Genomic DNA, 22232 nt, shown 5'->3' with positions numbered 1-22232 from the left:
CATTTGTTGGACTTACTTTATGGCCTAGTGTATGGCTTATTCTGGTAAGTATTTCTTATGCACCATAGAAGCCAAAGAGGTCCACTTGGTTAAATCATATTCAAATTTTCTACAGATTTAGTGTTTTTTTCTCCCTTCTATAAATCACTGAGAGCCATGTAAAATATCTCATAATAATCATGAGATTATTTATTTTTTTCCTTTTAATGTTCGTTTTTGCTTTACATGTTTGGATGATTTGTTATTAGCCATATATACATTTTGGATTATTATATCTTCTTGTTAAATTGACACTTCTGTTACAACAAAATATCTTTTTTTTTATCTCTAATAATACTTGTTGCCTTAAAGTTTACTTTGTCTGATATTATTATAGATATAGAAGCTTTATTTTGATTGATACTTGCATGGTATACCTTTTTTTTTATTTTTCTTTTTATGATAGTCACAGAGAGAGAGAGAGAGAGAGAGAGAGAGGCAGAGGGAGAAGCAGGCTCCATGCACCGGGAGCCCGATGTGGGATTCGATCCCGGATCTCCAGGATCACGCCCTGGGCCAAAGGCAGGCGCCAAACCGCTGCGCCACCCAGGGATCCTGGTATACCTTTTTTAAATCCATATACTTTTAAATTTTTTGTGTCATTGTATAAAAAGTATAACTCTTCTAAGTATAATACAGTTGACCCTTGAAAATAAAAATAAAAAAAAAATCCAGTTGACCCTTGAACAACATGGGTTTGAACTGTGTAGATCCACTTATACATGGAATTTTTTTATAAATACAGTACAAGACTGTAAGTGTATCTTCCCTTTCTTATTATTTTCTTAATAACACTTTCTTCTCTAGCTTAGTTTATTGTAAGTATGCAGTATATAATATATATAACATAAAATATGTCTTAGTCAACTGTTTATGTCATCAGTAAGGCTTCTGGTCAACAGTAGGCTATTAGTATTTGCCTTTGGGTATCAAAAGTTATACACAGATTTTTGACAGTGTACGGAGTCAGTGCCCTTAAACCCCACATTGTTCAAGGGCCAACTGTATACACACACACACGTGCACACATACACAGTATACCCAATCATTGCCTTTTAATTGGATTATTATTATATTTATATTTAATGTAATTACTAGCATGTTTTGGTTTAAATCATTTTTATATACATTTTGTCTTGTCTGTTCTTTTTTACCTTCTTTGGCATTTGTTTAATTATTAACTAATTTTATTACTCCACTTCCTCCATGTTTTAGATTACTAGTAATATATTGCTTAATGATTACTCTAGCCTATAGTATGCATCCCAATCTTCTTTGAGCCTACCCTCAGTTAGGGTCTCATTTGCTCTGATTTTCCATACAATGCAAAAACCGTCGCTGTCTTAATATCATTTACCACATTTCTGTCCTTTGTGATACTGTTGTCATATATTTTACTTCTGCATTGCTACAAACCTCACAATACATCTGTATTACTGCTTTAAACAATTAAAATCCATTTAGAATTAGCCACATGATTACCCCTTTCCAGGCTTTTCATCCCTTCTTGCATTACCATACTTCCTTCTGAGATCATTTTTATTCTTCCTGAAGAACTGATTTTCTTATTTCTTTTAGTTCAGACTTGCTGACTATGAATTATCTCAGGTTTTGTTTGTCTGAAATCAGCTTTGTCTTCATTTTACAAGATTATTTTCACCGAACATAGAATTATAGTTTGGCAGTAGTTTTTCTTTCAGTGTTGGCTTCCATTGGTTCAGTTAAAAATTCAATCTTATAGTGGCTTCTCTGAAAGTGTGTCTTTTCTCTTTGGATACTTCTAAGATTTTTCTATTTTTAATTTTTTTTCTATTTTCTATTTGTGTTAATCCTTCATAGTTTCATGGAGTTTCCTGAATGTGTAGGTAAGTTATTATTCAGTTATCTCTACAAATGGTACTTTTGCTCCTTCTTCTCCTTTGGGACTTCAATTGAGTGTGTGCTATTGATTTCATATATGCCTTTTCTTTTCTATTTTTATTCTTTTTTTTCTCTCAGAGTATCAATCCTGATTTTTAATTTGTATTAATCAATGTGTTATTCCTCTTCTTTTGTTGTCCCTATTTGTCTGTAGAAACTACCTACTGAATTCTTATTTTTAAATTGTTTTTCAGTTCTATAAGTTCCTTTTGATTCTTATAGATTTCAGTATGCTATTAAATAGTCCATCGCATAGTTTTTAATAAAAATGCTATTCGCAACTATCTTAATGTCTGTTTTATACAACTCCATATTTGGATTGCCTCTCAATATACTTTTATTACCTGCTTTCTCAAGTTTTCAGTCATTGGGCTCTGTCTTATTTCATACTTGGAGTATTTCATTAAATGATGTGCACTTGGTTTTCCTGTATCTTTTTTTCCTTTATGATCATTTGTTTTGTTTCTTAAATTCCACATATGAGGGAAATCATATTGTGTTTGTCTTTCTCTGACTGACTTATTTTGCTTAGCATAATGCTCTCTAGCTCCATCCATGTCATTACAAATGGCAAGATTTCATTCATTTTAGATTCCACTGGATATCATACCACTGTTGAGAACACACTGATGGATACCAGAGGGGAGGTAGGTGGGTGGGGGAATGGGTGTAATAGGTGACGGGGATTAAGGAGTACACTTGTGATGAGCACCGGGTGTTATATCTAAGTGTTGAATCACTAAATTGTACAACTGAAACTATTACTACACTGCATGTTAACTAACTGGAATTTAAATTAAAAAAAATGATGTGCATTACTTATGACAAATTGAAGAGGACTTGGATGATGTTGTTTTTCTTCACAGAAGATTTAGGTTTCTTCTGGCAGGATGATACGAACAGTAAAAGAGGATCACTTTAATCTCTTTGAGGCAGAACTATTTCTAGTTTGCCTTTATTTCTATGCTGTAACCCTTTTAGAGATGAAGCTGATGAGGATAAAGTTGAAAGGCAGGTTATGGGTGGAAGGAGATCATAAAGGAGCTTGAGGGGGGAAAATGCAGAGAAATGGAGAGGACCCTTCTTTTGCTGAGCCAAGAAAGAGGCAAATGAAGAAGGGAGAAGGCTCAGGTAGTTTGTAGGTTTGTGAATAGGTCAGGAGGTTGGAGGAATTCTTATTTTACTTTATCTGGGAAGAAGGAAGTGAGAGTGATTGAGGATGCTGGAATCTATAGGAGTTGACTATGCCTGACAGCTTACAGTATATTTAAGGTTGAGACCATGAATTTATTTAATCTGGTTTTTGTTTGTAACCATATATATTTCAGACATACAGAAATAACATAAATTAATGTAACGCGCACCCTCTAGAAGCCCAAATATGTACCATCTAAGCATAAATTGCTAATATTTTTTCCTATGTTTGTATAAGATGTAGGAGATAAAATTTTACTGACCTATTAACCATTCAACATTCCCCTGCCTTGATCTTCTTCCTTTCCTTCCGTCTTCATGCTCCTAAAGATAGTGTATATCATTGCCATATACATTTTAAATCTTCATTATAATGTATCTACTCATAAATGCTACCAGTGTACCTCGGGGATATTCTGGGTTTGGTTTCAAATCATCACAATAAGGCAAACATCACAATAAAGTGTGTCAAATGAATTTTTTTTGTCTCCTAGTACATATAAAAGTTATGTTTATACTGTACTGTAGTCTATTAAGTCTGCAATAGCATTATGTCTAAAAGAACAGTGTAAATAATTTAAAAGTACTTTATTGCTGGGTCACCTGGGTGGCTCAGTGGTTGAGTGTCTTCCTTTGGCTCAGGTCGTAATCCCAGGGTCCTGAGATCCAATCCTGCATCGGGCTTCCTTCAGGGAGCCTGCTTCTCCCTCTGCCTATGTCTCTGCCTCTCTCTTTGTGTGTCTCTCATGAATAAATAAATAAAATCTTAAAAAAATAAATAAAAGTACTTTATTGCTAAAACATACTAGCCATCATCTGTGCTTTCAGGGAGTCACAATCACCAATCACAGACAACCATAGTATATATAATAATGAAAAAGTTTGAAAGGTTGTAGGAATTACTAAAATGTGCCACAGAGACACAGAGTGAGCAGATGCTGTTGGAAAAATGGCATCAACAGACTTGCTCAGTGCAGGGTTGCCACAAGCCTGTATTTTGTAAGTAAACATAATATCTAGGAAGTACAATAAAGCAATTAGGTGCAATAAGATGAGGTATGCCTGAATATGCTGTGGTTATTGTTTTTGAATTTCTCATAAATGTTATGTTCCATGTATCATTTTGCAACTTTTAAGCATGATTTTTGTTTTTTAGGTATATCATGCTGATGCATCTAGACTATTCATTTTAGCTACTATATAGCATTACAGTTTTTGAATACACCAGAAAGTACTGATCCATGCCCCCGAATGACAATTGGGTTGTTTCTGCCTTTCTGCCTTTGCAAACAGGGCTCTATTGAACTCTCCTGCGCATGTCTCCTTGTCTGCACGTTCAAGAGTTTCTCAAAGGTATTGGTAACATTTCTAGGGTTTAAGGTTTGTGTATCTTCAGCATTACTCTATATTGCTAAAGTGCTTGCTAAGAAATTACGAATTTATAATGGAACAATACCGTGTATGTGTGTGTGTGTGTGTGTATGTGTGAGAGACAGAGACAGAGACAGAGACAGAGAGACAGAGAGAGATTTTTGACTCATCAGCTCAGGGTTTGGAAGGCAGAAAGTAGATGTTTGGGGTGATCTATGGTTGAAATTTCATCGACAGTGTGGCAGAAGGACAAGGGTCAATAAAGTTGAAATATCAAAGGAAATAAAGACTGGAAGAGAAAGGTAGATTGAGAGGAAATGGAGGATCAAAGAATTGGAGATTTCCATCAGGCCAAAAAGCAAGCCTGTGAGAGAACAGGAAGTTGGCTAGGGTGCTGTGGTTAGCTGGTGGAATGCTGCTATTTAAAGTTTTGGCTCTGCATCAGTTATGTTAATTAGAAGGTATAAGACAAGTTTATATAGCAGAAATAAAGTGGAGGTGAAGGCAAATGTACCAGAACATCAACAGAACTAGGAAGACTGAGTGTTAAACCTATCATCTACAAATCCCATTGAATTTGTCCAGGATAATAGTGGGATTTCACCCTAGATGATGTCACACATTTTGAAGGATCTTTTTTCTGCCAGGTAGCAGATGGGATATAGACCCTGAAAGCTCAGTATAGCAGTGTGTGATCTTTGCTGAGAGAAGTTAGGAGAGTCTTTTTCCCCCACCCTCCTTTTCTCTCCCCCCCCCCCCCACCCTTTTTTTGGCAGAGAGAAGGCTTTTGAATAAGCAGTGCTTGGAATTAAGACAGAGGTGTTAAAGATGCAATGGTTATTGCATATGCTCAGTCTGGTAAGTGGTCAGGGCTGAGCTGGAGCAGATGGCAAGGAGAAAAGGACTGCAAATAACAATTCATGTCACATTTTACTCCACGATTTGATGTTTGGGGATCAGTTGGGATCAGTTGCTCAGTTGGGATCTCTATGACAAATTTCTATGCTTGTGAAAGTATCCCACCCCCAAACTGTGGATGCTACTAGTGGAGTGAGAAGCTTGAGAGAATAAATGAATAGGTTTATGAAGATGGCATTCACAAATATGCTTTAGATTCATTTTGTAATCTATACAGAATGGGAAATAACTTCCCAGGCTGGAGTAGTGGTGAAGGCACCATGTCATGTAGTGTCATGGTATTTGAAAATGGAATTTACCAGGCAGTTTGGCAAACTCAAAGCCCAAGTATGTCATTATGATTATAAAGCAACATAAGAGGGAAGAGGCTTGCTATCCTGAAGAGGGTTGTTTATTCCAGGGAGACACTGTGGAATCACACAGAGTTACCACTCTGTCACTGCAGCCAGGTTTATATTGGCCTTGAACCTTCCTTCTCTCTCTGTCCAGGCCAGATGTGTTACAAGTTGTATCCCTTATGTCTCTATAGTAGCACTTTGTTTGATGATAGACTGATTAATCCATGACTTCTTCCCTGAAAAATAAGACAAAATAAAAGTTATTGTATGCCCCCAGCTAGAGAACTCTGGATATGTTTTATTAATTCATTTTCCAAGTGAACAGATCCATTTTCTCATTTGGTTGCTAGGCTGGAATTTAAACTTACAATTTAGTGGAAAGCTCTTTCATTTAAACTCTCTGAATTAATATTTGTCTCTGGATATTCCTCTTTTTAAGGAAAGAAACCTGAAGGTTAGCTACCATGATAGACAAAGGACTGTGCATATATGTGTTCTCACTATCATTCTAGATTACAGATGTGGTTGTTTCTTCTTATGCAACCAGGACAATTTGTCACACTTTTTGGCAGCTGTGCCTTATACTTGCAAGAAACACCCTTATATAATGCATTGGGATGGAATTTCCAAAATCAGAGTTAAAATTCTTAGTATTTTCCTTCTTAACATATACAGTTTTCCCCTAGCTCACTTAGGGACAAAAAAGCCAAAATCTTTAAAAGGTCATTTGTTTCCTATCCCCACATTGCCCTGTTAACCCATCCAATTGTGGGAACCCCCACAGTCATCCTAAGAAGACCAGGCCTCTTGTGTTCACAGATAGTTTTTAACTTAGCTCTATTGATAATTTTCTCTCTGGGCACTATCTTAATACTTAAATTGTAATTAACATTTTAGGTTAATGCCTTTATCATCTTCATAGGTAGTATATTGAGGTGAAACTATAATGTATATGAATATATCTAATTTGGCAAATAATCTTTTCTTTATAAACTCCACCTACAACATTCCATACTCACAAAAACATTTCCACAACATATCTATCAGGGATGTAGTCATTACCAAGTTAAAGTGCTGTGGGGGATATCTAGCAAGTTAGAATTTCTTCCACCATTCTCTCCAAATGTATCTTCCTCTTTCACTTATTTATTTTTTGACAAGTCTTTAACTGCACTTAAAACTAGGAAATGCTATGAGTGTGTGGTAGTATGCACAAACATGAAATTTCATGAGGGATTAGTGATTACTTAAATGACCAAGTCATGTAGCTGCAAATAAGAGGTGTGCAGAAAGGGTTTGCACTGAGTAATAACCAGGTAACTTCCAAATTCCCTCATATTTGGAAGGTGGCCAAATGAAGCAAATGGTAGATAAAGTATTTCATGGTAAGAAGGGTTTGACCCCAGTCTGATTGCTCAAGACTGACACCCATGGGCCAGGCAGAGGAGGATGGACTGGGGTGCATAAATAAACCCCTTTGAAAGAAGTGCCATCCTTATCTTTGCCCACCATGATGGGAGAGAAGCTGTGGCCCAGAGGAGCTAAATAGCTCACCTACAGTAGTAAAGTGCAGGGCTGGAGGTCAGACCCCATATGTCTGCCTCCAGAGGCTGACTAACTGCCCTGAGGTTTGTCGAATTAATTTTAAATGCTTTGCTAAAGGAATAAACTTGCTGGAAGTGGGAAATGCTGTTTTCAGGATTGTACTCAGAGTTGTAAGCACAAGCTACAGAACCTAAGGTGGGCCTCAGTGGAGGTGGATACTGGAGATAATTTATGTGATACCTATGAGGTTGCTTAAAAATAGTGGATAAAATTTGAAATAATAAGCAAGAAAAGTTGAATGATTTTGTTATTGATTCAAATGGTAAGTTCTGAAAAGTTACTTGAAAAGTTATATCCTCCCACAAACTCTTTAATAAGCAGACAAAAAACATTGGGACTTTTAAATCCTTTTTATTTGCTTTGTCCTATAATGCAACAATTTGAAGATGTGGTCCATACACACAATGGAATATTACTCAACCATTAAAAAAGAATGAGATCTTGCCATTTATAACAACATAGAAGAACCCAGAGGGTATTAGGCTAAGTAGAATAAGTCAGAGAAAGACAAATACCATATGATTTCACTCATAAGTGGGATCTAAGAAGCAAAGCAAATTAATAAACAATAAGCAAAAATAAGCCTTCTAAAGATTTTGAGTTAATTTTTTAAAAAGATTTTATTTATTTATTTGAGAGAAAGAGACAGCAGGAGTGGGAGGGGCAGAGGGAGAGAGAGAATCCTAAGCAGACTCCATGCTGAGTGTGGAACCAGATTAGGGGCTTGATCCCAGGACCCTGAGATCATGACCTGAGCTGAAATTAAGAATTGGTTGCTCAACTGACTATGCCACCCAGGAGCCCTAAGTCAATTTTTTTAAAAAGATTGTATTTATTTACTTATTTGAGAGAGAGAGAAAACAAGCACAGAAGTGGAGGGGGGGCAGGGAGCGGGAGAAGCAGACTGCTTGCTGAGTAGGGAGCCAGTCATGGGGCTCAGTTCCAGGACTCTGGAATTATGACTTGAGCCTGAAGACAGACACTTAACTGACTGAGCCACCCAGGTGCCCCATGATTTTGAGTTAATTAATACATATACATATATGTAGCCTTCAGGCACAGGGTATGTGATACTTGCTGAAGAGTAAAAGGTAAGATGAAGTATCAGCACCAAGTTCCTGCTAGTCTGGTAGGAAGAGAACAGGGAACCATGGCAGTGGTGTGGGGGAGAAGAATGCTTTACAGAGTGAAGAATAGAAATGGCTAAGTATAGAATCAGGGAGAGAATTTTCTGGAAAAGGTGAGCCATGGGTGCCAATTCAAAGCAAGGATTAATTGTAAGTTGGCAGAACCAAACATATTTTTATTATTCTGGGACCTAATGGAGATAAGGAAAAGTATACTAAATATAGACATCTTAGAAAAAAATAATACCAAACTAAGAGAAAAAAAAGAGCTGTGGTGGATAAACCAATGATTCTTTTATAGTTACATGTAGAATCCATTATGAGAAAAATATATGTTTTGCTTGTACAGTTTTGATATAAAAATTATTTTAGTTGCAAGTGATAACTCAGAGTGGCTTAGGCAAAGAAAAGAAAAGAAAAAAGAAAGGAAAGGAAAGGAGAGGAAAGGAAAGGAAAGGAAAGGAAAGGAAAGGAAAGGAAAGGAAAGGAAAGGAAAGGAACGAAAGGAAGAAAAGAAAAGAAGCCCCCTCCCCTCCCCCTCCCCTACACCGCCACCTCCACTCAACCGCCACTCCCCATCCCCTCCCCTCCCCATCCCCCCCTCACACCCTCCCCTCCCCTCCCAGACAAAAGAAGGAAAAATAATCTATTCACTTAACTAAACTTTGGTGTATCTAGATTTAGGGGCTCAGATGACTTGGTGCCTCTCTATCCTGGACTCTGCTTGTCTTTGTATTGTATTTTTTTCCCCTTAGGCAGGCTCTGTTCAGAAGGTGCTAAGATGGACCCCAGAAACTCCAGGCTAATCCAGCGAGTCTCAGCAAATCTGGTGGAGATTCCTAGGGTCACTTGGATTCACCTTTTTGAATCACAAGTCTGTGTCTGAATGCTGCCAGAGGGAAGAAACACAACAATGGGCTGTGCCTGGATGCAGAGACAGTGGTGTAATCTGCCCCAACCAGACTATGTGGTCTGAAGTTCTGGCAAAACATAACTGTTGACAGCAATAGTACGTTTTCTTTCTAGAACGCTCCCATATAATATCACATGCGAATACAATATAATGACGATTTATTGTGTGTGTATGTCCTTAAAATAGTTTTAAAACCCCTGAAGACTTCATGTGTGCTCTTCCTGGTGCCTGCATTGTCCCTTCTATCCTCATCTCCCTTGATGAACTAGTTACTGTCTACTCATCTTTTTTGTCTCAGCATGAACATCACTTTTTCAAGAAAGCTTTCCTTGACCTAACCAACAGGTCAGCGACTCTCTTAAATAGGCCTCCATACTTTGTTTTCGTGGGCTTACCATAAGACTTGTTAATTTTCCATTAACATTTACTTAATTTTTCGTCTTCCGAATCACTCCATGAAGACAGAGAATGGCAACTATGCCATCTGCTGTTGATTTGGCAGTGGATAGCACAGTGCCTGGCAAAGTGGGTATAAAAATACTTGCTGAATGAATAAATAAATAAGTCAAATTAAGACTTAAAAATCTGGAGCATTTGGCTAAAATTTGGAATAAAATTTGCCAAACTTTCTCCTTTACATTTTGTTGTTGTTGTTAAAAGCCACATCTAACAACTGAGTGTACCAAGGTCTTGAAGATCTGCACTTGTGTTGAGAGTTACAGTAGTTTGCTTTTACTTAAAGATATTATACATCTGGGATCCCTGGGTGGTGCAGTGGTTTGGCGCCTGCCTTTGGCCCGGGGCGCGATCCTGGAGACCCGGGATCGAATCCCACGTCGGGCTCCCGGTGCATGGAGCCTGCTTCTCCCTCTGCCTGTGTCTCTGCCTCTCTCTCTCTGTGACTATCATAAATAAATAAAAATTAAAAAAAAATTGGGTATACCTAAGGATTATCTGGGGAACTTGTTTAAAATGTATTCCTGGGCTAATTTCCAGAGATTCTTTAAAAAAAAAAAAAAAAAAAGATATTATACATCTTATAACTGATCATGCTCTTCTTATTTACTGGATTTCTAGGAAGATGAAGCGTCAAATTTACTGAATTTATTTAAATATTTTATCCTGTACTTTCCTAAACTTATCTCAAATCCCCTTCAAGCGCAAGTGGGACTTTCTGAAATCAAACTTAAAACAAGAACAGGTATTTTGTTTCCCACAGTTGTCTTTGTTAAACCCATGGCAAATACCTGAAAAGAGCTGGGAGTTAAAATATTTTCTATGATCTCTTCCCACAATGGAGCATATTTCTGTTGGAGAAACTGTAAAGCTTATATAGGCTCTAATTACCACAAACAGAACTGAATTCATTTGTGGTGGATTATTCTCTATAGAAATCACTTCCTCTTTGCTTTCAGGATATTTTCTACTAGGAGATTTATCTCGTTGAGATTTGCACTGATCTGCCTCACACGGAAGTTTTGGGTGATGGTGAAGCCTTCAGGGATCTAAGAAGGGGGTTCTCCAAGAAAATTTTAACAGCAGTAGCTGGCTTGCTGTCTCCTCTCTTCTCTAGGGTGCCCCCTGTTGGCCACTCTGGAAAAGTGGCGTGCAAGGAGTGTCCCAGACATCTATAGACTGAAATTCCTCCCACTACTCTGATACCAGCGCACTTCATGGGGAATTGAAGTCCCAAGCATATATTATCAAAATTATCAAGTATACTTCTGGTAATCATCAGGTTTCTCTGAACCTTGATGTAGAACAGGAGTAAGCGCAGGGAAAGTATGTTCCTCAAAGAGTCTAAGGATGGTGCTCTTCATGGAAGCATCATATTGAAACAATGTGCTTCTTGCTCTGGATTTATGGAGAAGGCTATACAAAAAGTTTGCTAATTTTATTTTTGTACTATTTTGAAATTATGATATTAAATTAAGACAATACGTTTTTTTTTATTGGAGTTCAATTTGCTAACAGATAGCATAACACCCAGTGTTCATCCCATCAAGTGCCCCCCTCAGTGCCCGTCACCCGGTCACCCCCACTCAAGACAATAAGTTTTATTGAAATCCCTTCTGCCTTGATTATTCAGCAAACCAATGCGTTTAGTTTTGTGAAGAATCAAATAGTTCTGCGCAGAATAGCTGGGTAGTAGTGTTTGGGGAAAAAAAGAGGTTTTCTTTTCTAGTCCTCTTTTTTTTGTTTGTTTGTTTTTTTTTGTTTGTTTTTGTTTTTCTAGTCCTCAGGCCCATGGCCTGAAAGTTTAATAAATTTAAAAAGACTCCAACAAGACTTGACCTTAAATGATCTTTACAGTGTCTTTAAGAAACTATAAGTGAATAGAAACATATGGAATTCATTTTTAAGAACACAGATCTTTATTCCAATTAAGAGAAGGATATTTGAAGAAATACATTCTAGATTTCAACAAGTTTGAAAGAGCTGGAAGCAAGTCCAAGATGTTTGATGAACTAGTATCCCTTTCCCACTTTTGATTTTACCCAGTATGCTTTCTCTTGTCCTCCCCATCTAGTGCCCAAATTTTAAAGGAAAGAATGGGCAATATGATGGGGCAAGACCATGTCAAAATGATATTCAACCAATGGGATAAAACTAGTGAGACATTTGTAAAAAATCTTTGGCATTAGAAAGAGAAAAAAACAAATTAGAGAAACTGTTGGTAGTGGTCAAATAATGGGGTGGGATTTGAAGTGCTTGCCTGTTTCTTGGGTATGAGTCCATTAATTTACGTCTTGGTTCATTGAAGCCAAAGGACATCTTTTGTTTGGTTAAATTCCTGGGAAGAGAAGATGGTAATTGGCTTTCTCTGTTGTTCGACTTTAGAGAAAATAGTTATGGAAGAAGCCTTATAGATGGGAGCCATACCAAAAAAATTTAAACCAGAGGTTAGGAATCATCTGAAAATGAAAGACTCTTATTAAGGATAAGCTACTTACAGAATGCAGCAGACTATAATCCTTGCTACTTTATAAAAGATTGCATTGTTTATCCCCATCTGCCACAATTGCTGCTCCTAGTCCATTTACTAAATTGTCTGTATAATGTTGCCCTTTCCCTGGATGTTTTCTTATTTCAGAAGATGTAAAGAAATACTGGAATTAGGCAAAAATTCTAATAACAACTCGGGAATTTTAGGACTGGAGTTTAAAGTCACTAACTCTGGGTAATGAACATGGGGTAGTAGAAGGGGAAGTGAGTGGGGCGATGGGGTGACTGGGTGATGGGCACTGAGGGGGGCACTTGATGGGATAAGCATTGGGTGTTATACTATATGTTGGTAAATCAAATTCCAATAAAAATATACATATAAAAGAAAAAGAAAGAAAGAAAGAAAGAGAGAGAGAGAGAGAGAAAGAAAGAAAGAAGAAAGAAAGAAAGAAAGAAAGAAAGAAAGAAAGAAAGAAAGAAAGAAAGAAAGAAAGAAAGAAAGTCACTATAATGATCATCAATAGCTGCAGCAATATTTCTCCACCAGAGTTCTAAGGTCCCGCCTGAAAATTGGACATCAGGGGCACCTAGGTGGCTCAGTGGTTGAGCGTTTGCCTTTGGCTCAGGTCTAATCCCGGGGTCTTGGGATCTAGTTCCCTATGGGGAGCCTGCGTCTCCCCCTGCCTTATCTCTGCCTCTCTCTCTCTGTGTCTCTGTGTGTCTCATGAATAAATAGATGGCATCTTAAAAAAGAAAAGAAAAAAGAAAACTGGACGTCAGGTAAATTTGGTGGTTGTAGCAGACATACCATAGGTGACCTCCAGTGAGTGATGCCTTTGTATAATCCCCCACCACCGCCCTGAAGTGCAGAGGGAACTTGTTACTTCTTACCGGTGGTAAAAGTTATTCATGGATGTCACTCACAGCAGACTGGAGTGAGAGACATTCTCCTGCTGGCCCAGCAGCAGTAAGGTGCCAAGTTGTGTGAGGACATGTGAGAGGGTCACGTGACAGGAACTGTAAGTGGTCTCTAGGATCTGAGGGAACTCTCTCATCAAAAACTGGTAAGAAGCTGAGGCCTTCAATCACAGTGCAAGGAAATGAATTTCCAACTATCTGAATGACCTTCAAGGTCGATTCTTCCCAAGTTGACCTCCAGATGAGAACCTCATAGCCCAACAGACACCCTGATTGTAACCTTGTGAGTTGCTGCATAGAGGACCCAATTAAGCTCGGGAATCCTGCTGATAGCAACTGTGAGTTGGTTAAGTGTGTGTTGTTTTAAGCCACTATGTTGATGGCAATTTGTTATGCAGCATAGAGATCCAATTTAGTGGTTGACTTGCTCCAGCTCCTCCCAGGATAGGCTGTTTTACCATCATCTCTCCCTTAATGGTCTCCAAAGATCTTACCACCTTCATGGAAATGTGAAAAAGCAGAGAGGTGGCAAAATGGAAATTAATGTCTCAGTGAATTAGCTTGCCACAAATAGAAGTAATACTGTTAGTAGTATTTTCTTGAAAGTGGAAAAAACATCTAATGAGAGAAATTCCTTAAGAAGCTGTGAATAACTAAGTTATATTGACTTTAAGTAATAAAGTTTGAGAGAAATGCAGGAAGTCAGTTACCTGAAAAATTAAACTAAGACTTGGAAAGGCAGAAAGTTTTAATAACCTTTTTGGAAAATCAATATATACTCTGTGTGGGGAAATTATAAGCCCAGTTAAATATTCTAACACCAAGGCTATGGCGGTTCTCGGTGATGAGGACTTATTTTTCTTTCATAAACCACCTTCTTTATAGTCTATTCACAGAATAATATTTATTCCATGGGTATTCATAGTGCATAGTTGCCTGCCAATTACATGTTAAAACCTATTGAGTTTGACTTCAGTTCCCTTGAAGTCAGCTTTCTGTATTCTTGCTTTTAACCAACCTTCAAAGCCTCTTTGCATTCTCTCTGCCCTTCTTACCAAAGTCAGCTGTGATAAGGTTTTCTGTAGCAACCATCCAGGTCCGAAAGCCAATGCTTTCTATGTCTCAGAACAATTTGCACTTCAAGTTTTCTGTCATTCATTCATTTATTCATCCATCTGACAATTTTTATTGAATAATTTTTACATGACAATCAATATATTAGATGCTGGAAACACATGATAGTGAGCAAAACAGACTTTTTATCTCTCTTCTTGTTTTGTTTACCATCTAGTGATGAATAAGGACATGAATCAAATAATCTTAGAAATTCTAGCCATCGACCAGCATGGGTTAGTGTATTTTGAGGATAACCTTGTCTACATCACTGATACTGTAACATCTCTCAGCCCAGAAAGACCTACCCTTACTCCAGAGAGACCTGTTTTTTGGGACGCCTGGGTGGCTCAGCGGTTGAGCGTCTGCCTTCGGCTCATGGCATGATCCCGGGATCTGGGATCGAGTCCCATATCGGGCTCCTTGCTGGAAGCCGGCCTCTCTCTCTCTCTCTCTCCCTTTCTGTGTGTGTGTGTGTGTGTGTCTCAAGAATGAATAAATAAAATGTTTGTTTTTTTTTAAACAGAGACCTATTTTTGAAAGATACACATACAGTGCATGACTCTATGATTAGTAGAGGCTTGAAAAGAGCTTCTTCTAATATATAGAGGAATATGGCAGATACATTCTGAGCATTTCAGAAATATCAATAGTGAAAACATGCTCCACTTCAAGGAGGAGGCATTGGGTGGCAGAAAAGGGGGAGCTAGCTTGGTAGCTCCTTGCACACTGCAGTGGAGAAGGATTGAAGGATGGAATAGAGTGAACAGCAACCCCTTTGGCATCAAGAGGAGCCCAAACACCCCATGGAAAGGAACTTCTTAGGTTAGGCTACGTTGCTCACTGCCAGTGTTATGTGAAATCAGTTTTGAAAAGAGTAAGGAAACCTGACAATGACCCTGAGCTCTGGGCACAGTGGTGATAGAAGGAAAGGAAGAAGGGGAATGAAAATATCAATATCTATAGCTTATCTCCTGAGTCTAAGATGTGAACGGGAATTATTGAGGGGGTGAGAGGCTGACATACCCTTTATTTCTCTTTATACTTTATTCTCCTTTAAAATCTTTCCATTTTCATTCTCACTTCCTCATGAATACCTGTATTTTTATCACTAGATATTTTTTGCTCACTTTTGTTTCTAATTCCTCCTTCAAATATCTCATTCATATACCTTGGGGTAGTCTGTTAACAAAATGAAATTAGTAGGTTACTGAATAATAACCTGCTGTACCCAGGGTGCTTTGGTGTGTAATAAGTATAGGGAACACTGGAGATACTGTTCTGACCATGTTTTTAAAATAATATATATAAGAAGTAAAAGTGAGAGCAGCCCTGGAGGCTCAGCAGTTTAGCGCCACCTTCAATCCAGGGTGTGATCCTGGAGACCTAGGATCAAGTCCCACATCGGGCTCCCTGCATGAAGCCTGCTTCTCCCTCTGCCTGTGTCTCTGCCTCTATCTCTCTTTCTGTGTCTCTTGTGAATAAATAAATAAAATCTTAAAAAAAAAAAAGAAGTGAAAGTGAGATCCATCACCCCACCCATAAGTCATTCTCTGCCTTATATTCTTGTATGTTTGATCCTTTGTCCATCTTGCATTTTTATGCCATTGAAAAAGAACACATCAACATTTAATACACAGAAACTGGAAGTTAGTAACATTTATTGAATATTTGCCATGCAAATGTGATATGCACATTTCTCATAGGTAAGGATAATTACTGAGAGGTTTTAGCTTCAGAGTTGTAGAGGAAAATTCTCAGAGAAAAAGTGACCTATTTTTTAATGTTCAAATGATACCTGTGACTATAAAAATGTTGAGCTAGAAAGATATTTTATATTTCAAGGTGATCCCTTTTATTTATTTTATATATTTATTTTTTATTTTTTAAAGATTTTATTTTATTTATTCATGAGAGACACACAGAGAGAGAGAGAGAGAGAGAGAGGCAGAGACACAGGCAGAGGAAGAAGCAGGCTCCATGCAGGGAGCCTAATGTGGGACTCGATTCCGGGTCTCCAGGATCACACCCCGGGCTGAAGGAGGCACCAAACTGCTAAGCCACCGGGGCTGCCCAAGGTGGTCCCTTTTAAAGTCCATTGGAATCTCAAAACTGAGAACACAGTCATTTTTTTTTGATTTTTAAAAAAATTTTTTACAGTCATATTTTTTTAACCTATAACCTTGATTCAGCAAACCAGTGTTTATATGCCTGCAATAAGAAAGTGACAGAAATTGGCTCTGCGGTGGTAAGCTGCAGAGGCACCATCTCTCCTCCCTTGGACATCACAATCCACTGGAGCTGGTAGGATCTTTGTACAGATAAGCAAATTGTGCGGCAAAATGGCATAAATGCTACAATAAAAGCACGAACTGAGTGCCCTGGAGGTTCTAACAAAGGAGAACTTCCTTCTGGTTTCAGTGTCTGAACAGAGGAAGAGCCTAGTCTTGAAAAGCAAGTAGGCAGAGATGGTGTGTGTGAGGAAGTTGTATGCAGGGAACCAACCAGCATCCATGGAGGATGTGAGTGTGGGCCTGTCTGAGGAAAGAAGAACGTGCCAAGGTGACCTCAGCCTCTGTGAGATGCTGGGGCCAGGTCACCGAAGGCCTTGAATGCCACAGTACAGAGTTTGAGTTTTGTTCGACTTATCATAGGTAAAGGTCATTGGAGGAGTGGCGGGATGAGAGATATGACTTGGACAGATAGATGTGGAAACCACATGGATTAATGCAGCAGGGAAGGGACTGAGGACAGGGGGCCAGTTAGGAGACAACAACAGGAGTTGGGGAAAGAGTTGACGTAGTGGCAGGAATGATGGAGAGGGTGGATATAAGACATGTGGGAAGAGAGATCCATGGGGTTTGGTGCCTGTGGAGATTGAGGAAGCATTCTGAAGGAGTTGAAGGTGGTTAGGAAGTATACCTGTGGGGAAAGGGGATTTTCGTCTCAGTGAATAAAATAATTGGTTTTTACTGTTTTTATGAGGAAAATGTCTATATTTTATTATGATTAAAAAAGAGATAGGATAGCACTTGTATTCCCAATGTTTCACTTACAGAGAGAAGCACCAAACCAGAATCGCACAGCAAGCACTGTGACATCATGATGTGTTTACTTAAGAGCTGCCAAGAAATCAAGCAGAACTGCAGTGTTTCTGGACACCTCCACGAACCAGCAAGCTCCTCACCATTCTTTAGATCTCATTTTCAAGGGCTCATCCTCAGAGACTGCCTCACCCATGGGGACATGGCTGTTCTTGAGCTGGACCTTCATAACTGCACCCACAGCTTCTTTTACAAAACTTGTCACACTTTGTATTAGATATACATGCACTTATATACTTATTATCTAACTTTCCACTGAAGCTTTAGAGAAAGAACTTTAATTTTACGCCAATATATGTTCACGATGTAACACTCACTGACACATAGTAGGACAAATAAACACTAAGTAGATGTGGTCGCCCTGACCAAGGACATTTTTTGCAGCTCCAGTAAAAATGGAGACCATGGAAAATCAGGCGCATATTTTCAAGATCACCTAGAGAGGGAATGTGAAAGGAAATATTTTTTTCTGACATCTGCTCTCTTTTGACTTAATTGCATGTAGAGTGTTAATTTATCAATTAAATTAAATTATTCTAGTGGGTGAATGATCTCTCCTTCTTCTTCCTTCCCTTCCTTTCAAAGAGAGTAGGGGAACAATGACATCACTTGATGTCAGCTTTCACAAAGGTTAGGGCAATCAGAGTCCCTTAGCTGTGGGCAGAAGACCCGAGAGGAGCTGCAGAGCCATGGAAAGAGGCTGCAGCCCACATGCACACGCAGGATCACCTGATGACCAGATGCATTCATAAATATGTACTGATAAGCTGCAAATACAAGCAGATGTTGTTGTGCTTAATAAATTGAAGCACATAGAAGATATCTTCTCAGTCAAGAGGTATCTCAAAAGATTGTCCCAGACACTACATCATACCACTCAGGGTGAATATTAACTCTGCAACTTTGGGCAGTTATGTAAAATTCAGCTTTATGAGATAATGCCAAATTGTTCTCCAAGGTGACTGCACCTGCTTATCTTCCACCGGAAAGGAAATCTCATCCTCTTTGCTCCACCTATATTAATCACTTAAATTTTTACTAAATCTGTGGGTGAAAAATAGTATGCTATTTTGGCTTGAATTCTAGTGAAGTAATATATTTTTACTACATTTTAATATATATTTTAATATATTCTGTGTCTTTATTAGATATCTAAATTTTCTCACCTGTCAAATGCTTGATCACGACTTGGGCTCATTTTTTATGAGTTATCTGTTTATTACTGATTTGTATGAGTTATTTTTTAAAAATATATTTTCAGAAAATATCTTTCTCTCTCCTGCCTGGTTGTATGCATTGCCAACCTTTGCCCAGTTTGTTACTTGATTCCCCCACCCACCCACCCGCTCTATTTGTGGTGTCTTGATGAAAAAAAAGCTGTTAATTTTTTCTTGGCCAAACTCATCAATCTTTTTCCTTTATGGTTTGAACATTTTGAGTCTTGAGAAATCCTTTCTTTGTATATTCTCCTTTTTCCCCACCTAAAAGTTTTTAAAAGTTGCCTTCTACACTTAACTTTTAATAATTCTAAAAGCATAAGTTTTGTTCATCAACTGTACCTTTACGCTTTTGCAGCAAATACCCTAGAGTTCCCAAATGCCATCAGTTAGGGAACGTTGTAACGTGTCTGCTCAGATATGGCAATTGTACACATCAGAATTACTAACTTTCATCCTGCGATAGACTTGCAAAACCAGTCCCCAAATGCAACAGTGTGACTTTTTGGAAAGCACTAACTCTGCTAATATTTCAGGTATTTTTAAAGTTGAATGCAAATTTTGGATTTCAAACTATGCTCTCAAAGGTTCTGTCTTTGCAGTCCCTAAGTCACTAACCTTATCTTCTTCTCTTAACTGGAAAAAAAAAAGCTTTATCATGACATGAGATAAAGGTGCTGGCTAGAGGCAACATTGCAAGAAACATCATTTGGAAATGTTGGATATCAGTAATAGTCACCAATGTTGTTGGTGAGCAGCAAGCTTCTGTTCCAACACTGTTTAAAAGATTTTACTTTTAGGCTGTTATTAGTGACTTTGAATATTTTAACAACTCCAATTTCGGGGGAGGGTGTCTTATTTTATGTATTACAAATCTCTCCTTATATTAAGTAAGAAGAATGTGTTCATAGAAGTTATCTGGAATTTTATGTATTTCTTCTCCCTGAAATGCCTAGTTCCTAAGAAATTCTTTTTTTTTTTCCGCTTAAGAAATTCTTAATCCTTTCCCCCTCAAGGACTTTAGAGAAATGTGGGAGGCATGTCTAGTCTCAATGGAAAGCTATGGAAAATAGCTTTACCTTTTTTTCCAATATAATTTTTCTGTAAGAACAGTTAAATACATGATTTGTTTCCTTGTCACTTCCTTGGGGAATAAAAGAACATACAAATCACACTGACAGATATTAGTGTCTTTTGGATTAAATGGAAGTCAAATTATTGTAATCATGCATTGGTTTTGGACTCCCATTTTGTATCTGTGTAAAATTAAGTGATACAGTTTCATTACATCAGAAACCTGCTCCTATGAAGATCTAGCACGATGTCATCTGGAATTAATGACTCGATTTCCAGAAGTGGATTTAAGCTACACTGGATGTGAAAGCAATTTGAGAGAGTGCCTTTGTTATTTTCTTGGGCATTTAGAAATATGGGTTCAAGATAGGAATATAGCCTGGTTGAATCAATACAGGATAGTAAATATTTAAGTGTGTCAGAATAAAAGGAGGTAATGTAGTTAAGTTTAATCCTGGGTAATAACCATCCAGGCCAGTGGCCTGCTTTTGAACTGAGAACACACCTGCTTCTCTTTGCATCCTCTGCCAGAATGTGTGTAACACTTCGAGCTGGGATTTCAAGGACAGTCAATACAGATTACTACAGAATCTCATTTACATGACACCCTGGGTGTTCTGAGAAGAACCTGGGAAACCTATGTAGTAGTTTATAGACCAACAGGACTTCCATATTAGGCTTTGCCTTGGCTCTGGGCACGATGTGGGCCCCTATTGCATAATCCCTCTTGATGGAGAGGTACCTCTTGCAACGAAAGTCAAATGCATTATTTTGGCTAGTCAGTCTTCCCAGCTGCCACATGTCTTATTTTATGTCAAGTAGGCAGCTGCTTACAGCTGCCTGGAGACGGTTTTATCCATTATAGTCTCTTGGTGAGGGCTTGTGCTTCTCGAAATTTAGACCATGGGTGGTAGGTGTCTCCACAATGACAATGATGAGAGAACCCAAGCAGCTTTGGGGCTTTAAGAGGACTTCCCTGACTGCAGAGGGATTCTAAAGCGACGGGTTCCAATCTTGACCCCAGATATTGTGCTTTGTGGACTAATTATTCATCTTCTTCTGAACTTTGTATTTCCTTTCCATACCAATCTTGGTCATCCTGCCCCTACCTCAAAAAATGGATAGGAATGTTGGGACAGGGGGAAAAACACAAGATGGTCTTTTAGGGTGATTCTCTGCAAACTGCTAGTATTTTAGCACTATTAAAAGAGTTTGAAATCTTAAAAGGTCTTGTTACAGCTTTTGCTGCAAAATTGTGCAGTAGCTCTGGTGACAGACTGGGACCATGGGTTGGAAGATGTTTTGTGGTTGACAGAGAAACAGGAGAGAGAAGGAGGAAGCCGAGCGGCTCTGGATGCTTACACTTGGACTGATATGTGCAAGAGAAATTTCTATGTCATTTGAGTCCTGCTGTGGGTGCATGTGTGTGTTGCATTTATTAGAGAATCACATCAGACCTACATGTTAATTCATTTTTATACTTCCTTTCCCTTACAAGGAATCTGTATGTATTCATTTTTAGGAGTGTTTGGTAAAAAAAAATGCAGAGACATTGATTGGTCATAAAAATTTAGAATAGAGCACATAATTGATCTACTAATAGATACATTTCCTTTACATCCATTAATGTACATGCCATCTTCTGCTCGGATACTGTCAACACACTGCTTGGGTGACATTACATTCCATAGATGGACAACATGAAGTAAAGTTAGATACAGAAAAGACACATTCTACTCTTCATGCACATATTTACTTTTCCAGCTTTACTGATTTCTTTCTTCTTTTGAATTTACCTCTGTCTCTTTGTAATCCCCTTTGCTGGTCCTCGTTTGTAGGTACATCGCAGAATCTACACCCCTTTCCATGGAATATATGAAGTAAGGCCATCTTATTAATCCCTTAGTAAGAAAGGATTGAAGACCAACCACATGCCAGGCTCCATTCTATGCTCACATGAACAGCCACATCCGATCACTGTACTCTTATTAGATAATTCCTATTAATGCCCTCACTAGTTGAACCTTAGATTAATTAGGTGACTTGCCCATGACCACACACCTGGTTAAGAGGCTAAGTCAGGATTTGAACTCAGGTTTATGCCAGAGCCCACGGTGTTACCATTTCTTTCACCTTCTTTTTCTTCTTCTTTTTTTTTTTTATCCTCTCTCAGGTATCAATATCTCCTGTCAGTGGTTACCCAGGTGATCAGCGGTCTTCAAGTAATTAGCAAGGTCTTTATCACTTTTTCCTGTCCTTTCTCTGTCACCCATGGTCATTATTAGTTGTCTGACTTGAGGCCCTTCTCCAGCAGGTTGTGGATGAACAGTGTTGAGCAGGAAAGAGCCAAGCACACGCCTCCTACTGTGTATAAAATCAAGCCATTAGTCAGCTGTCTTTGGGCTCTATTCTCTGCCTCCCTCACTGAGTGAGAC

Source organism: Canis lupus, chromosome 12 (assembly GCF_011100685.1).
Source record: "Canis lupus familiaris isolate Mischka breed German Shepherd chromosome 12, alternate assembly UU_Cfam_GSD_1.0, whole genome shotgun sequence".
Classification (NCBI taxonomy): Eukaryota; Metazoa; Chordata; class Mammalia; order Carnivora; family Canidae; genus Canis; species Canis lupus.
The sequence above is the reverse complement of the archived record's forward strand: the minus strand, read 5'-3'. Positions refer to the sequence as shown.